Genomic DNA, 17,291 nt, shown 5'->3' on the forward strand with positions numbered 1-17,291 from the left:
GTTTAAAATGTAACACAAAAGAGCAATTTGTCACACTGAAATACTTTATGTGAGGATTGGGGGAGAAAGAACACACCGTATGAAAAAAAAAATCAGCAAATTTAATCTCAGTGCAAAAGAAAAGAAATGTATGCATTTTCCCCTTAGGAGTCATGTAGCCCTTAGTCTGTAATGCTTTACCTTTGATTTCCTGATTCTACTATTGCAGAGAGTTAAAATATCTCCCTGTTTGCTTCTTCATTCCGTTGTTCTTTTTTCCCCCTGAAAACTTACCTTTATATTTTCTACAAGTCTTTGGAGTATTAGCAAGAACAGTGCAATATAAAATAATCCTGGAAAATGGAAGCATAAGATTCAGGTACTTATGAACAACATCATTAGCTGTGATGTTGATAAAATATCCAGCAGTGACTGGTTAATGACCTTTGGGTTTGTGCTTATGTTCACATACCTAGAGTATAAGCGGTTGTGGAGATCAATCTTTTGTGGTAAGTTTTTACAGTTCATGTGAAAAAGAAAAAATAAATATCTAGCACCCAGGGTTGCCTAATGCAAATATTCTTCTGATTCTCACTGTGAAATGCTTTTGCTGTTGTTGTTGTTATTGAGGATAATTTCTCACTTTGGAGTAAAACAAATCTTGGGTCTCGTCACTGTCTGAAGAGAAACACATCACTAAGATCAAATATCTTACATACATAAAGTTAAATTTTAATTGATGCTAAAATTGTATCTTTCCACAGAGAACAGAGATGTTTAGTGTGTGGATTTTAAAATGAACTTTTTCTTTACTAGAAATATATAGTCAACTCCATCGGTAGGAGTGAAAAACAACAGAATATACCTTAGCAGCTTAGTTATAATGCATACTAGGCTACAGGCAGTAGCTCAGATCACAAAATCATCGAAGGTGAGAGTCAGAGGTTATATGATATCTGCCCTTTCCCTGCATATGAGGGTATTCTAAGCTTGGGTTATAAGTGGAATGGAATGGCATCCAGCTGTTGAATTCAGCTGAGAAGTGCAGGTGAGAAAAGTGCTTAATACTTGAAACATAAGGTGCAAAAAACAGTATTTAAAACACTAAGGACACTTTTGAAATTAGTAGGGAAAGGATTCTAAATGAAAACTGGCAAAATGATGGGACAGGCTTGAATCAATAAGCTTCTATGGATTCAGGGAAAAGCTGAACAAAAGTTTACTATAGTTTTATAGTAAAGCTGATAGTTTCCTATAGTTTTATATTGTAGCTCAGGAAGTTGGAAGGCTATAGGGTTACGGGAAAGAGGTACAAGAGATAGAGGCAGTCACTCAGAGAGTTTTCTTCTGAGTAGAAGTTCACTTTTCTTTGGTATAGCAGCCATGTTCATTGTCTTGTACATTTTTATTATTAATAGGAAGCTACAGTGATTCTTACTCTACCTGCTCTATACCACTCCCACCTGTCTGGCCTCCTTAAACCAGAATTATGTACAGTAGGCAACATGCTCCATGGGGTTTCCAGAATTGCTGGAGGGATGCACAGTTTCCCTCAACTGCAATATAGAATATATTTTTTTTTAGTCTTAACTTTAGTCCATTTAAAATTCTCTAAATAGATTTCTTCTGGAATCTCTTCTAGTTTCTATGCCAATCAGTTCTTTCAGATGTAGCAAAGACACATCATTGATTCCTTCTATTCTTGTCTGATTTAGTAAAACTTATCATAACCAAATTAACATAAAAATTAACATAACTGAAATATAACTTCTGATTTTTTTTCCTCCCATCAAATCTATTTTCCCCCAATCTTTCCTATTTCTGGAAATGGGATCATCATATGCCCAGTTGATTAAGCCTTTATTTTCTAACCACACATATATTATCATCAGAAACTCTTGTAGCTCCATCATCAAAATAAATTTAAAAACCCCTACTCCACCACGAATATCCTCTTTTTATCATCATCTCTCACTTGTACTATAGAAGTAGCAGACTAGCCAATATTTGTACTGCTGGTCTTTCCCTCTTGCAATCTGTTCTCTAAATAGCAGCAAGCTATCTGTTTAAAATGCTCATCAGTGCACATCCTTTCTTAATTAAATACATCTAATAGTCTCCTATTACTGTTAGAATTTGAAACTCTCTTTAATGGTCAACATTAGCCTGTCAGATACGCTATGGCTTAAGCCTTTGACCTTATCCATTTTACTTTTTTTTTTTTTTTTCCTCACTGAACTCCTGCCTCTCTAATCTTTCAACTTCTCCTGTACAATTTCCATATTATTGATTATTTTAGAATCACTTTTATTCCTTTTGCCTGTAATATTTTGCTCCAGATGCTAAAGAAGTAGCATCCTAAATGGCTGATGCCTTCTCAGAAGGTGGCCTTCTTCCCATATGTCAGTCCTTGACTATTTTATCTAGAATAAGCCCCGCCCATCTCAGTTATGGCCTATTACTTTTTATACTTTGTTTTTTCTTGACAATTGAATATTATCCGAAATTCTACCAACTTCATTTGTCCCTGGACGAATCATTCATCTGACCATGTTGAGATGAATCCACTGACATTCCATTTTCTGAAAATCATCTTATATTAGTCAGGGTCCTGGAAGGAAAAAATAAAAGGCACATTCAAAATTGACAATTTGCAAGAGTGTGAGTTTAAGAAAACCAACAAAGGACAGTGCCATGTGCCAGGAATAGTGCAAGCTGGAGCACTTCTCACCCCGAGTCTGAAGGAACAAAGAGTAGAGTAGAAATGCTTATCATAATATGAATGGTACGCATACAGAAAGAGCCACGAGAGACTTGTGACTTTGGGTCAATAGACAATAAACTCCACCAGACCTAAAAGATAGGACGCAATTAACACTTCAGCTTTCCTTCTTTCCATATTCCTTTTAATTCTCAGAATACAATTTAAATTCATATTGCTTATTTGATAAAATATAAATATCTTTCACTATTAAGCTACCTAATTTTCTTGTGTGTGGTGAATTACACTGTAACAATTTTTGCCAGAATATCAAACACTATTATGTTGTCAAATATAATAGCTACTTCTCTCTTCTCATTCTCAAGCTCTCAGCGACATTTGTCCTAGAACAAGAAGAGGATCCTGGAGACCTGGTAGAAATGCATCTTAAGAGTCCAGGCAAGTTGATAGTTTAGAGTAGTAGTAAATGTTACTAGAAGTTACAAGAAAATAATAGATAGTGACTTGGAGGTAAGACTGTCTTAGAAAGTGCTGTTAGAAAGAGGGGCAGCCACAAAGGGGTGGAGAACTGTGAGACAAGTCATCTTTGAGGTAATAAGTGACCTAAAGAAGTATTTTTTCAGACGCTGTCCTAAATGCTTTACAGGTATTAATTAATTTAATCTTCACTATAACAATATGAAATAAAGATCAGGTCTTGCTATATTGGGAGGAAACTATTTTTTTGGGGGGAACCCAACTGGCACAGAAAAATTAAGGAACCCCACCAATAATACTAGTATTTTTCAATAGTCATCTATTAGCATTCATGATTTGCTCCTAGGGTGCAAAGTAATGTTGGAGATATTACAGAAAGAAATTATTCTATTCAATTGTCATTTAAGAAAAAAATTTCTAAGAAAATCTAAATGGAGGTATTTATTAAAAGTGGTTTTAGAAATCTGGTAGTATATGATCATAACTTTTCTCTGTGAAAAATAACATTTAGTAGTTTTGATAAATATCAATTATAAGAAAAAGAAAAATAAATTCTTTTTTACATTTTAAAATATTCTAATAGGTTTGACTCAGTGGCTCATGCCTATAAAGCCCGGCATTTTAGGAGGCCGAGATGGGAGAAATGTTTAAGCGCAAGAGTTCAAAATCAGCTTGGGCAACATAGTGAGATGCTGTCCCCAGGAAAAAATAAAAATACAAATAAAAATTAGCTGAGTGTTGGGGAAAATTATTTGCACCCAGGAGGATGAGATGCAGTGGACTATGATTGTATCACTGTACTCCAGCCTATGCCTCAGAGCAAGACTGTGTCTCAAAGAACAGTATTAAAAATTAAAATACCCTAATAATTTTCACTTCAATTTTGCAAGGAGTATTTGCATATTCTATTTCAGAATAAATATTTATTTTTTTCTCTAGGTAGGCAGGATTTTATGGAAAAAACATACAGATCACGTTGAAGCAGTATATATTAAATGTTCTATTTATATTAAAACTAGTATACTTTAATCATTCCACATTTGGCTTTTAAAACAAAATACTTGGTTTTCCCTTATCTTTAACATAGTTTTTCATTCATTTCACTCATTTCTTATAAATAAATGACATTTGTTTAAAGCAAAATTCCAGAGTTCCTTATAATTTCAGTAAGGGTAATAAATCAGAGAAACCAAAAATTAAGAAAAGGAAATTTTTCAAAAATATGTTAAATTAGCAGAAAGATAAGACTCAAATTTTACAAATTAAATGTTTGGGGAATGGTGTTTCTTGCAAAAACTATAGGTTTTTATGTCATTGTGAAATCTTCAAGTTTCACAATATTAAGCTATCTAGATCTCTCTGTATATTTGTTATCACAAAGATTTATCTTGAATAGTCCCTATATGATCTACATAATACTGTTAATATAAAAGTAACTATGATTGTTGTTTTATTTTGATTAGTATTATTATTCATGTTACACTTACTAGATCAGAGTTCTAGTTACTTCAAACTCATCAGGATCTCAATAAATCAGCTTTTGCGTACTCTAAAAGAAAAATAATGAAAGGAAATGTATTTGACCATCATTGTATTATAGGTAGTATTTAAAGTTGTAGTAATTAGTTAGGTCACTTAAAGAGTGAGTGAAGATAGAGAACAAATTAAAGACAAGGAACAAAGAATTCAGAGTTAGGAGGAGGAAAACTAAAGAAGCTCAATTTGCTAACTAAAAGAGCTGGAAAGTGTGGTGTTCAAAACTATATTAATAACTTAGTGAGCATCTGTCCAAATCTCTTCATGCTCTTATAATCATGTATAAATATGAACATATATTTTCACCTATCCTATATTTCACAAATGCGCCTGTTTATGCGTGAATAGTGTGTGTACGTTGTTTCTTAAAAATAGTATCTATTAGTGAATTTGAGCAACAGTTCATATTTTTTGTCATTTGATTATCTGCAACTTGTTTGTACTGTTTCTATAATTTAAATACTTATATATTTTAAGAACATTCATCTCTATCATGTTTATGAATTTTATAGTTTGAAATAATTTGGACCTCTGGTTTGTATAGAATGTTGATAAAATTCTTGGGCTTTGCAATTAAATAAATCTAAAAATAAAAGCTAATGTTGGTCTTTTATATGGATAGTAGTTAAATTTTTTAATCCATGTTTTTTTTTTTTTTCATTTAATAATAGTAGTATCTTGTGTGGGTATTATGAAACTAAGAAGTCAATATTTAGTATCAGTTTGAATGAAAATATATAATAGGGACTCACATACCGGTAGTATAATTGTTATTAATGAAAAAATGTAGTCAGATATTTTTATTTCTTAAAATTAATTGGATATGTGAATAAAAAGCAACAATCTAAGGGTATTATTGCAATTCATGTCAGAGCTATGTATAAATCAACTTGAGATGTTTCAGAATCATTAAGGAATTGTACATCACATTAAAAAATGGTCTGAACACTGTAGCTTATCTGAAATACTGAATTAAAATTTAAAATTTCAATACTTTAATTAAATAATCACAGTAACTTTACATATGTAAATGATTTTGGTAAGTAAGCAATTGTTCTCTATTAATTTTCGTCCATTCTTCCTTGGCCATGCCTCTTATCATTAGAGGCAATAGGATTCAAATATTCTAATTCTGGTTGCTTTTCAACTCTTAATTTACAAAAATTTGCACCAAAGATGGCCGAATAGCAACAGCTCCAGTCTCCAGCTCCCAGCGCAGGCGACACAGAAGACAGGTGATTTTTGCATTTTCAACTGAGGTACTGGGTTCATCTCACTAGGGAGTGCCGAACAATCAGTGCTGGTCAGCTGCTGCAGCCTGACCAGTGAGAGCTGAAGCAGGGCGAGGCATCTCCTCACCTGGGAAGTGCAAGGGGGAAGGGAATCCCTTTTCCTAACCAGGGGAACTGAGACACACAACACCTGGAAAATCGGGTAACTCCCACCCCAATACTGCACTTTACCAAGGGTCTAGAAAGTGGACACACCAGGAGACTATATCCCACTCCTGGCTGGGAGGGTCCCACGCCCACGGAGCCTCCCTCATTGCTAGCACAGCAGTCTGCGATCTAACTGCCAGGCAGCAGCGAGGCTGGGGGAGGGGCGTCCGCCATTGCTGAGGCTTAAGTAGGTAAACAAAGCCGCTGGGAAGCTCGAAGGGGGTGGAGCTCACAGCAGCACAAGGAGGCCTGCCTGTCTCTGTAGACTCCACCTCTGGGGACAGGGCACAGCTAAACAGCAACAACAACAACAACAACAAAAGCAGCAGAAACCTCTGCAGACGCAAACGACTCTGTCTGACAGCTTTGAAGATAGCAGTGGATCTCCCAACATGGAGGTTGAGATCTGAGAACGGACAGATTGCCTGCTCAAGTGGGTCCCTGACCCCTGAGTAGCCTAACTGGGAGACATCCTCCACTAGGGGCAGACCGACACCCCACACCTCACAGGGTGGAGTACACAAACTCCATGCAAAACATGCAAAAACATGCCAAAATGTAAAGACCATCGAGGCTAGGAAGAAACTGCATCAACTAACGAGCAAAATAACCAGTTAATATCATAATGGCAGGATCAAGTTCACACATAACAATATTAACGTTAAATGTAAATGGACTAAATAGTCCAATTAAAAGACACAGACTGGCAAACTGGATAAAGAGTCAAGACCCATCAGTGTGCTGTATTCAGGAGAACCATCTCACATGCAGAGACATACATAGGCTCAAAATAAAGGGATGGAGGAAGATCTACCAAGCAAATGGAGAACAAAAAAAAGCAGGGGTTGCAATCCTAGTCTCTGATAAAACAGACTTTAAACCATCAAAGATCAAAAGAGACAAAGAAGGCCATTACATAATGGTGAAGGAATCAATTCAACAGGAAGAGCTCACTATCCTAAATATATATGCACCCAATACAGGAGAACCCAGATTCATAAAGTAAGTCCTTAGAGACTTACAAAGAGACTTAGACTCCCATACAATAATAATGGGAGACTTCAACACCCCACTGTCAACATTAGACAGATCAACAAGACAGAAAGTTTACAAGGATATCCAGGAATTGAACTCATCTCTGCAGCAAGCAGACCTAATAGACATCTACAGAACTCTCCACCCCAAATCAACAGAATATACATTCTTCTCAGCACCACATCACAGTTATTCCAAAATTGACCACATAATTAGAAGTAAAGCACTCCTCAGCAAATGTACAAGAACAGAAATTATAACAAACTGTCTCTCAGACCACAGTGCAATCAAACTAGAACTCAGGACTAATAAACTCAATCAAAACTTCTCAACTACATGGAAACTGAATAACCTGCTCCTGAATGACTACTGGGTACATAAGGAAATGAAGGCAGAAATAAAGATGTTCTTCAAAACCAATGAGAACAAAGATACAACATACCAGAATCTCTGGGACACATTTAAAGCAGTGTGTAGAGGGAAATTTATAGCACTAAATGTCCACAACAGAAAGCTGGAAAGGTCTAAAATTGACACTCTAACATCACAATGAAGAGAACTAGAGAAGCAAGAGCAAACTCATTCAAAAGCTAGCAGAAGGCAAGAAATAACTAAGATCAGAGCAGAACTGAAGGAGATAGAGACACAAAAAATCCTCCAAAATATCAATGAATCCAGGAGTTGGTTTTTTGAAAAGATCAACAAAATTGATAGACCGCTAGCAAGGATAATAAAGAAGAAAAGAGAGAAGAATCAAATAGACACAATAAAAAATGATAAAGGGGATATCATCACTGACCCCACAGAAATACAAACTACCATCAGAGAATACTATAAACACCTCTATGCAAATAAACTAGAAAATCTAGAAGAAATGGATAATTTCCTGGACACTTACACTCTCCCAAGACTAAACTAGGAAGAAGCTGAATCTCTGAATAGACCAATAGCAGGCTCTGAAATTGAGGCAATAATTAACAGCCTACCAATCAAAAGAAGTCCAGGGTCAGATGGACTCAACGGCTGAATTCTACCAGAGGTACAAGGAGGAACTGGTACCATTCCTTCTGAAACTATTCCAATCAATAGAAAAAGAAGGAATCTTCCCTAACTCATTTTATGAGGCCAACATCATCCTGATACCAAAGCCTGGCAGAGACACAACAAAAAAAGAGAATTTTAAACCAATATCCCTGATGAACATCGATGCAAAAATCCTCAATAAAATACTGGCAAACCGGATCCCACAGCACATCAAAAATCTTATCCACCATGATCAAGTGGGCTTCATCCCTCGGATGCAAGGCTGGTTCCACATACGCAAATCAATAAACGAAATCCAGCATATAAACAGAACCAGAGACAAAAACCACATGATTATCTCAATAGATGCAGAAAAGGCCTTTGACAAAATTCAACAGCCCTTCATGCTAAAAATGCTCAATAAATTCAGTATTGATGGAACATATCTCAAAATAATAAGAACTATTTATGACAAACCCACAGCCAATATCATACTGAATGGGCAAAAACTGGAAAAATTCCCTTTGAAAACTGGCACAAGACAGGGATCCCCTCTCTCACCACTCCTATTCAACATAGTGTTGGAAATTCTGGCTAGGGCAATCAGGCAAGAGAAAGAAATAAAGGGTATTCAGTTAGGAAAAAAAGAAGCCAAATTGTCCCTGCTTGCAGATCACATGATTGTATATTTAGAAAACCCCATTGTCTCAGCCTAAAATCTCCCTAAGCTGATAAGCAATTTCAGCAAAGTCTCAGGATACATAATTAATGTGCAAAAATCACAAGCATTCTTATACATCAGTAACAGACAAACAGAGAGCCAAATCATGAATGAACTTCCATTCACAATTGCTTCAAAGAGAATAAAATACCTAGGAATCCAACTTACAAGGGATGTAAAGGATCTCTTCAAGGAGAACTACAAACCACTGCTCAGTGAAATAAAAGAAGACACAAACAAATGGAAGAACATACCATGCTCATGGATAGGAAGAATCAATATCGTGAAAATGGCCATACTGCCCAAGGTAATTTATAGATTCAATGCCATACCCATCAAGCTACCAACGAGTTTCTTCACAGAATTGGAAAAACCTGCTTTAAAGTTCATATGGAACCAAAAAAGAGCCTGCATTGCCAAGACAATCCTAAGTGAAAAGAACAAAGCTGGAGGCATCACGCTACCTGACTTCAAACTATACTACAAGGCTACAGTAACCAAAACAGCATGGTACTGGTACCAAAACAGAGATATAGACCAATGGAACAGAACAGAGTCCTCAGAAATAATACCACACATCTACAGCCATCTGATCTTTGACAAACCTGAGAAAAACAAGCAATGGGGAAAGGATTCCCTATTTAATAAATGCTGCGGGGAAAATTGGCTGGCCATAAGTAGAAAGCTGAAACTGGATCCTTTCCTTACTCCTTATACGAAAATTAATTCAAGATGAATTTGAGACTTAAATGTTAGACTTAATACCATAGAAACTCTAGAAGAAAACCTAGGTAATACCATTCAGGACATAGGCATGGGCAAAGACTTCATGTCTAAAACACCAAAAGCAATGGCAACAAAAGCCAAAATGGACAAATGGGATCTAATTAAACTAAAGAGCTTCTGCACAGCAAAAGAAACTACCATCAGAGTCAACAGACAACCTACAGAATGGGAGAAAATTTTTGCAATCTACTCATCTGACAAAGGGCTAATATCCAGAACCTACAAAGAACTCAAACAAATTTACAAGAAAAAAAACAAACAACCCCATCAAAAAGTGGGCAAAGGATATGAACAGACATTTCTCAAAAGAAGACATTCATACAGCCAACAGACACATGAAAAAATGCTCATCATCACTGGCCATCAGAGAAATGCAAATCAAAACCACAATGAGATACCATCTCACACCAGTTAGAATGGCAATCATTAAAAAGTCAGGAAACAACAGGTGCTGGAGAGGATGTGGAGAAATAAGAACACTGTTACATTGTTGGTGGGATTATAAACTAGTTCAACCATTATGGAAACCAGTATGGCGATTCCTCAAGGATCTAGAACTAGAAGTACCGTATGACCCAGCCATCCCATTACTGGGTATATACCCAAAGGATTATAAATCATGCTGCTATAAAGACACATGCACACGTATGTTTATTGCAGCACTATTCACGATAGCAAAGACTTGGAATCAACCCAAATGTCCATCAGTGACAGACTGGATTAAGAAAATGTGGCACGGCCGGGCACGGTGGCTCAAGCCTGTAATCCCAGCACTTTGGGAGGCCGAGATGGGAGGATCACAAGGTCAGCAGATCGAGACCATCCTGGCTAACCCAGTGAAACCCAGTCTCTACTAAAAAATACAAAAAACTAGCCAGGCAAGGTGGCGGGCGCCTGTAGTCCCAGCTACTCGGGAGGCTGAGGCAGGAGAATGGCGTAAACCTGGGAGGCGGAGCTTGCAGTGAGCTGAGATCTGGCCACTGCACTCCAGCCTGGGTGACAGAGCGAGACTCCATCTCAAAAAAAAAAAAAAAAAAGAAAAAGAAAATGTGGCACATATACACCATGGAATACTATGCAGCTGTAAAAAAGGATGAGTTTGTGTCCTTTGTAGGGACATGGATGCAGCTGGAAACCATCATTCTCAGCAAACTATCGCAAGAACAGAAAACCAAACACTGCATGTTCTCACTCATAGGTGGGAACTGAACAATGAGATCACTTGGACTCTGGAATGGGAACATCACACACCGGGGCCTATCATGGAGAGGGGGGAGGGATTGCATTGGGAGTTATACCTGATGTAAATGACAAGTTGATGGGTGCAGCACAGCAACATGGCACAAGTATACATATGTAACAAACCTGCACGTTATGCACATGTACCCTAGAACTTAAAGTATAATAATAATAAAAATTAAAAAAATAAATAAATAAATAAATAAATAAATAAATAGCTTCTGTACAGCAAAGAAAACAATCATAAAAGTAAAGAAACAATTCACAGCATGGGAGAAATATTTGCAAACTATCTATTTGACAAGGGATTAATAACTAGAATATATAAGTAACTCAATCGACTAAGTCAAAAAAAATCTAATAATATGATTAAAAATGGGTGAAAAATATGAATAGACATTTCCCAAATGACATGTAAGTGGAAAACAGGTATATAAAATGGTGCTCAATGTCATTGATCTTTCCTGATTGTTCTGGCTTGGAATTTCACTCTTATTTTGAATGGAAGTGGTGAGAGTGGATATTATTGTCTCGTTCTGGTTCTCTAGAAAAATGCTTCCAGCTTTTGCCCATCCAGTATGATGTTTTCTGTGGATTTATCATAAATAGTTCTTATTATTTTGAGGTATGTTTCTTCAATGCCTAGTCCCTTGAGGGTTTTTATTATAAAGGGATGTTGGATTTTATAAAAAGCTTTTTCCACATTAATTGTGATGATTATATGGTGGTTGTTTTTATTTCTGTTTATGTGGTGAATCAACCTTGAATCGCAGGAATGAAGCCTACTTAATCATGGTTAATTAACTTTTTGATGTGTTGTTGATTTTGATTTGCTAATATTTTATTGAGAACTTTTACATCTGTGTTCATTAGGAGCAACGACCTGCAGTTTTTTTGTTTGTTTGTTTTTCCTCGTTCTTTGCCAAGTTTTCATATATAGGTACTTCTGGCTTTGTAGAATGAGTTAGAGAGAAGTGTCTCCTCCATGATTTTTTAAAAATAATTTTAGTAGATTTGGTACCAGCTATTCTTGGTCTGTGTGCTAGAATTCAGCTATGAATCCATCTGGTCTGGGGTTTATTTTCATTGGTAGCTTTTCCATTACTGATTCTGTTTCAGAACTTGTTATTGATCTGTTCAGTGTTTCATTATCTTCCTCATTCAATCTTGAGAGATTGTTGGTTTCAGGAACTTATTCATTACTTCTAATTTTTTTAGTTTGTGTATGTAGAGATGTTCATAATAGTCTCTGAGGAACTTTTGTATTTCCAGTGGGTTTGTTGTGATGTCATCTTTGTTCTTTCTGATTGGACTTATTTGAATCTCTCTTTAATTAGCTAGCAGCCTTATGAATCTTGTTTAGCCTTTCGAAACTCAACTTTTTTTTAACTTTGTATGGATTTTGGGGTCTCAGTTTGATTCAGTTCTGCTCTGATTTCAGTTATCTCCTTTCTTCCACTAGTTTTTGCATTAGTTTGCTCTTGTTTTTCTGTTTCCTCTGGGGGAGATGTCAGACCACTAATTTGAATTTTTTCTGACATTTAGAGGCAGGCATTTAGCTCTGTAAAATTTCTTCTTAACACTGCTTTTGCTGCATGCCAGGTATTTTGGTATGTTGTGTCTCTATTTTCATTTATTTCAAAGAATTTTTAAATTTTCTCCCTTGATTTCATTGCATACCTAGACATCATTCAGCAGCAAGTTGCTTAACTTCCATGCTTTTATGTGGTTTTGAGAGATCTTTTTATTATTGTTTTTCATTTTTATTCTGCTGTGGTCCAAGAATGTGTTTGTTGTGATTCTGATACTTTTTTGGAATCTATTGAGAATTGCTTCATGGCTGAGAATATTGTCAATCTTGAAATATGCTGTATGTAAAAATGAGTGACATTTCTGTAGATGTGTATTAGATCAAATTGACTAATTGGTCAATTTTAATTCCAGAATCTTTGTTTTTGCTTTAATGATCTGTCTAATGCTGTCATTGAGGTATTAAAGATCCCCGCATTATAGTGTGGCTGCATAAGTCTTTTCATAGGTTTAGAAGTGCTTGTTTTATGAATGCGGGTGCTCTAATGTTGGATGTATATATATATGGATATATATATATTTATTTATATATTATGTGCATATATATTTGGGATCATTAATTCATGCAAAATTGAACACTTTGTCATTATGTAATGCCCTTCTTTGTCCTTTTTTACTATTGTTGGTTTAAAGTCTGTTTTATGTGGTATAAAAATAGCGACCCCTGGTCTCTTGTGTTTTCTGTTTGCATAGTAGATCTTTCTAGAGTCTTTTACTTTGAACTTATGGGTATCATTACATGTGAGATGGGTCTCTTGAAGACAGCAGACTGATGGTCTTTTTAAAATTCAATTTGTTACTCTGTTCCATTTTACTGGGGGCATGTAGACCATTTACATGCAAGGTTAATAATGATATGTGAAGCTTTGATCTTATCGTGCAAATACTAGCTGTTTGCTTTGCAGCTTTGATTGTGTTTTTACTATATAGGGTCCGTGGTCTCTGTTTTTAAGTGTGTTTTTGTGGTAGCATGCATTTTTTTTCCATGTTTAGAACTCCCTTAAGGATTTCCTATAAGGCTGGTTTTGTAGTAATGCATTCTTTTAGTGCATTTTTTGGGGGGAGGGATATTATATTCTGGATTGAAAGTTTTTCCTTTACAAATGTTAGAAGTAGGCCCCTAATCTCTCCTGGCTTGTAAGATTTCTGCTAGGAAGTTCACTGTTAGTCTGATGTGGTTCCCTTTGCATGTGATCCAGGTCAGGAATTTTTGAAGGGTGTGGCTGGACTTTTTTACTTTAAAGTGTTCATGAAGTTATAGTAAAATATTTTCTGTGCTTCAATCACTGAAGGCAGAACAAGCCTGGTAATTCAAAATGGTTTATTCATATGGCTATCAGTTGATGCAGCTGTTGTCTGAGAGTTCAGCTTAGTAATGTTTACCAGAGAAACAGCCTGTGGCCTCCTCCAACCCCATTCTATATTTGTAATAAATACTTCTGCTGTCTAAGAAGGTGGTGTTGTAAGTAACACATGCTTCTGTTGGTATAATTTCTTTCTGTGCCTGATAAACTGCTGCCATAAGGTGGGACAAATAGCCAGATAGCAGTAATATCTTCAAATGTATTGGAATTCTCACTATTCCTTCTGAAGAAAGCTTCTCTTTTTTGTACCCAGAGGCATTATAATGACAGAGCCTAAAGCTATGAGAACAGAGAACTCCAATTTCCCAAGTAGATTAGTAGGAGTGGAGAAATGCAAAATCATTCCTGAAGTGTTGAAAGACATCTAACCACGTCTCCTACCTGTTTCTTCCCCAAATCTTGACTTTGGCTTGGGATTCTTTCCCTCTCTGAGAACTGAACCTTATTTGAAGTTATGGCCACCCTGCTTACACTTAGGTCTTCAACTCTGTCTGTCCTCTAGTTGCAGAAGATGAATGACTTCTTAAATACTGAACAAGACTTCTCTGACTCTCACACTTGGATAATTAACAGACTGCTTCATGTATCATTGTTACCTAGCAATAAACCACCAAAATCCTTAGTCTTTTTATTTGATATTTCCCTTTATCTTTCAAATGTTAACAGCAATGTACCAGGTTGTACATCATATTCACTTGCTTCCCATCTCCATTTACCACAGTTAGAACTCTTAGAAGTCTCACTGCTACAACTTCCTAAAGACTATCAATACTCTACCTCCCACCAATGGTGAGGGTCTTCATTTGCTATCAGAGTTTGAGATATGAGTTCTGGGTACTTTGTTGGTAAAATTCTCCTATAAAAAGAGGATTAAGAGAAGCAAGGCAGTACAAGGGAACAAAGCTGAGGATAAGCTGCTTTGGCTGGAGAATAGCTTCAGTCTGGTCTCATGAGAATCTCCGCTATATAAACTGCACTAAGGAGCTAGCCTCATCTTAAAATGAGATAACTAAACTTTATTACCCCCACTTCAGTTGAGTCAATCATTGGCTTAACGTCTCTAGAAACGTGCTAATCATAAATTTTTGATCAGGTAGTTTCTGCTTGGCCTCATCAATTTTCCAGAAAAGTTAGTAGCTATAATCCTCTAGTAGCTAACATTCTTAGCAGCTGGGGAATAGCTGCATCTGACTGTCTGGTGATGAAAGTTCATGCAGAGAACTAACAATACCACTATCTGAGAAGGTGTTTGGAGGAAGGATTTTTTTTTCCACGATTGGGGGAAAAGTTATAATATTTCTAGAAGGAAATGAAGAACCGAATTCTCTTTGACAAAGCAAATCTACTATGGTGAAAGGTTTCTATGAAAATATGTATACAAGTTTGAGAATGTGTCTATACAAGAATGTTCATAAACAATGTCTATAAGAGTAAAATTGTTAAAAACTTAAAGTTTTCATAATGAAGGATTGGTTAAATAATTTTATACAATGAGATATTATGATTTATATATTAATATGGCTCTATGACTTATGTTTCTGCCTGTTCTTAACATCAAAAGATAATTTGTTAAATCTTATACAAAGGTTATTTATTGCCTCACATTCTTTAGAATACTACTGGATAAAGAAGAAACGTATATGAGGGCTTTTAACACATTATTAAACAGTGTAAGACTCAAAATAACCTTAGATCCTTTTGGTTTCATAATATATGCGTCCAAGGCTTAAAAGCAGCTGTTCTTGAAGGATGATATTTTTGGTATGACTAGCTGTAGCGAGATCATACTGGAATAATGGTATTTATAAAATATATTCATTATTATTGACATCCATCCTCTACAGGAGGTTAATAATTTGGAATATGAATTGGGATTGCAGGTTTTTCTTCATTTTGCTTACCTAAATTTCATAATTTAACTATGAATTACTTACAGATAAAGCATTACTTTTATTTATAGCTGAAACATATATCTTTAGATAAAAATAAGGGAGAAGTTTTTCTTACAATCACACTCGTGTCGAATTACTTAGGGAAATATTTATTACTATAAAAATACATGGTGTAAGGGTCTTCAATATCATTAATTTTATACAGCAATTTTAACTGGTCTCAAAAACATTTTCAGTAAATTCTAATGAAATAATTTTCAGCTTTTGAACTCACAAGGGAATGCAGAAAACTGAATGCTAACAAAGAATTTTATTCTTCAGAAATTTATAAACATACCTTATTTAATTTGGCATAAAAATGCAAATGTACAAAACGAATAGAATATAAGCCAGTAAGCATGCAAAGGATCACCACTGTGCACCTAAAAATATGACATTTTTGGGCTGGGCGGGGTGGCTCAATGCCTGTATTCCCAGCACTTTGGGAGGCCAAGGTGGGTGGATCACGAGGTCAAGAGATTGAGACCATCCTTGCCAACATGGTGAAACCCCGTGTCTACTAAAAATACAAAAAATTAGCTGGGCGTGGTGGCGTGCAGCTGTAGTCCCAGCTACTCGGGGAGGCTGAGGCAGGAGAATTGCTTTAATCCAGGAGGTGGAGGTTGCAACGAGATCGTGCCACTGCACTCCAGCCTGACCACAGAGAGAGTCTTCATCTCAAAAAAAAAAAAAAAAATTCTTGCCACCCATGGGAACAAGTGGGACAGTGCTCTAATGAAGCAAAAAGTTGTTCTTCTGCTGGCTTTGGGGTTAACAAATGTTATCACTTTGGCCTCTGACATAACAGTACATATTGCAATTTTTATATGAAAAAGGTTAAATATTTAATAGCTATAAATCAAAGTTTGATGTAAAATAGTATTTAAAAAAGTTTTTTCATCATTTAAATGATTGGAGCCCATTCCATTTCTTCTCCTTCTCTGCAAAAATAAATCAGAAAACAAGTCTTAACTTTCCCTAGTAGTTTTCAAAACACAGATATGCTTGGTGAAATTTCATGGGCTTTAAATTATATAAATGGACATACATTTAAGATCTCACAAATATTTGAGCGAAGAAAACAGCATGACAAAGTGACATTGGTAGGTGACATTGTTTACTTCATGGGCACCAGCTTGCATTCCTTTATTTGATAATATGTTGTTTTTCCCTTGGGGATGGTGCATACAGTTATGTGCCACCAACTATGTTAGAAAATGGGAAAGATCCTTGCTCTTACCTTATCAGTTCTGCCAGTGGTTAATTACATGACTTAAGCTTAACAACAACAACAACAACAAAATCCACCCCACTTTTAAGGGACTCTGAATGATAAGTGAGGTTTGCAAGAACAGAAGCAATGACAAGAGTGAGATAATCTCAATAGAAATACAGAAATTCCTGCACCAGACTAACCTTACTGTGAGGCACTTTCTGTAGAACCCAAAG

General features: G+C 36.0%; 1 long non-coding RNA gene across 2 annotated transcripts in view; it reads right to left on the bottom strand.

The window, feature by feature from the left end:
- Positions 1–612: 612 nt before the first annotated feature.
- LOC114678151 (uncharacterized) overlaps positions 613–17,291 on the bottom strand; it is a 135,218-nt gene continuing 118,539 nt past the window's right edge. The window contains exons 3-4 of one of the 2 annotated variants that reach the window (XR_003729422.2): positions 4,666–4,727; positions 613–657 (exon numbers count right to left, since the gene is read on the bottom strand). This is a non-coding gene — a long non-coding RNA (uncharacterized LOC114678151). Of the gene's footprint in view, positions 658–2,373; positions 2,591–4,665; positions 4,728–17,291 lie in introns of those variants that run through there. The other variant, XR_003729423.2, reaches the window with a different exon arrangement.

The sequence above is a fragment of the Macaca mulatta genome, chromosome 5 (assembly GCF_049350105.2).
Source record: "Macaca mulatta isolate MMU2019108-1 chromosome 5, T2T-MMU8v2.0, whole genome shotgun sequence".
NCBI lineage: Eukaryota > Metazoa > Chordata > Mammalia > Primates > Cercopithecidae > Macaca > Macaca mulatta.